The sequence below is a fragment of the Triticum dicoccoides genome, chromosome 3B, assembly GCF_002162155.2.
Source record: "Triticum dicoccoides isolate Atlit2015 ecotype Zavitan chromosome 3B, WEW_v2.0, whole genome shotgun sequence".
Lineage (NCBI taxonomy): Eukaryota > Viridiplantae > Streptophyta > Magnoliopsida > Poales > Poaceae > Triticum > Triticum dicoccoides.
In genome coordinates this window covers 766612291-766614321 of record NC_041385.1, presented here as the reverse complement: position 1 = coordinate 766614321, position 2031 = coordinate 766612291, and positions in this window count along the sequence as shown.

The window sequence follows — 2031 nt, the reverse complement described above, 5'->3', positions numbered from 1 at the left end:
TGCCCTAACCGCGGCCTTCCACCACCACCCCCTGCCCCCGGAGCCAAGGTGAGCATTTTTTGTTTTTTTCTACTGTTTTTCTTTGCTGTTTAGGTTTAATTCGGTTATTGATAGGTTTAGGTTAGTGGTTGGTTTAGGTTAGTGCTAGATTTAGGTTTAGATAATTAGAAGAAGAAGAAAGATGAAAAAAAGAAGAAGTAGAAGAAGAGGAAAAAGGAAAAAAGGAGGAAGAATAAGAAGAAAGTTGAAAAACAGAACAAGAAAGGAAGAAGGAGAAGAGGAGGAGGAGGAAGGAGAAGAAAGAAAAAGGAGAACAAGAAAATAAGAGAGGTGGAGAAGAAGAAGATGGAAAGGAAAAGGAAGAATGCATCATTGTTTAATTGTAGAGGCTGATGATTGAAAAGTTGACCTTTCTTAGGAGTAGCATCTTCAAATAAGTAACCCTTCATGTCTTCAAATAAAATAACAGAACAACATAACTCAGAACGGTAATATAACCAAGAAATCATACAAAACATTAAATAGTGGAAACTACGGCAAGGTTTTGACATCATTAAACCCACCCACATATGATTGAAATAAAAAAAACATAACTCTGCATATGCAAAGACAGAAGGCATAACAGAGAAAAAAATCATTATAAAGAAACTAGTTGTTGACATTAAGCTTGCACATTCAATAGGTCACACCTTTACTGCTGAGCCGGATATAGCATTGGAACTCTGTTTTGGGGTCACTGCCATACTCCATGACATCATTAGGCTGATGGTTCTAAACCTATAGAAAGCATTTGGCACTAGTCCTCGCTAACAACATCATGGGTGGGAAGCAGGAACTTCGAAAGTGCATTGGTGTAGTTGATTATCTTCTGCTCAAAATTTATGCTGCTATAATGTTGTATGATAATGTTGTAAGGGTACTAATTGGTTTCTTCTGCTTCTTATCAGAGATGGGGGGAAGCAGTCACCGCTGCTCTGCCTCACCGGAGTATGAGTTGGATGCTTTCGAGTTCTTCAGTATCATACTTGGGACTTCAGTATCAGCCACGAGACAGGTATATAAAACGAGAGATCTCCCCTTCACCCATCTCATTATGATAACTCTGTTGTTTGCTACATCACTCCTTGTCCCAAATTGCAGAGGCTGCCTGACGCTTTTATGAACATGCTGGGTGAAGATCCGCCAGATAATGTGAAGCTCCGACAGGCCGGCAGCGGGGTTCGCAGGCTGTGGGACGTGGAGCTGGTGATCAAGGAGGGCCACATGTACTAGTGCCGTGGCTGGAAGAAGTTCTACAGTACCTACGACCTACGGACCGGGTACTTTCTTCTCTTTAGGTACGACGATGACGCCACAATGCTCATCGTGAAGGTTTTCAACATGACTATGTGTCGCATGCGCTACGCTGACGACGAAGATGCCAGTGCGTTCTGCCCCTTCTTATTCCTCTACATTTGGCTTTGTCTCACATCGATTGTTAACGGTCATTGTTGCATTTGGACAAGCAATGGGAGCAGCAGCAGCAACACTGGCTACAGCCAAAGCAGCAGCGATTATGGTTGTAGCAAAAGCAACAGCGATTCTGGCTTTAGCGGAAGCAGCAGCGATTCTGGCAGCAGCAAAGACAACAAGAAGGATGATCCGGACTGGAGTGGGGGAGAAGAGGAGCAGAGTGGGGATGAGGAGCTGCAGGATGACGATGGGCATCAGGCTGAGGATGACCTAGCGCTGGTGGTGGCTGGCCAAGGGCAAGAGATGGTGGTGGCTGAGGATGACCTAGCGATGGTCGTGCCCGTCTTGCCTGAAGGTGGCCTCGCGATGGTGGTGGTGCCTGACAATGACCATGCACCGGTGGTGGCGCCGGCGATCCCACAGCTGGGCAACATGACCATGCCAATTGTGATAGAAGACTACATCCCGCTGCCTCCACCGCCTCGCCGCTCTTGGCGCATCAGGCTGAGGAAGGAGAAGGAGAAGAACAATGAGAACTGAACTATGTCAGGTATGTCAGATCTCCAAAATGATGTATAT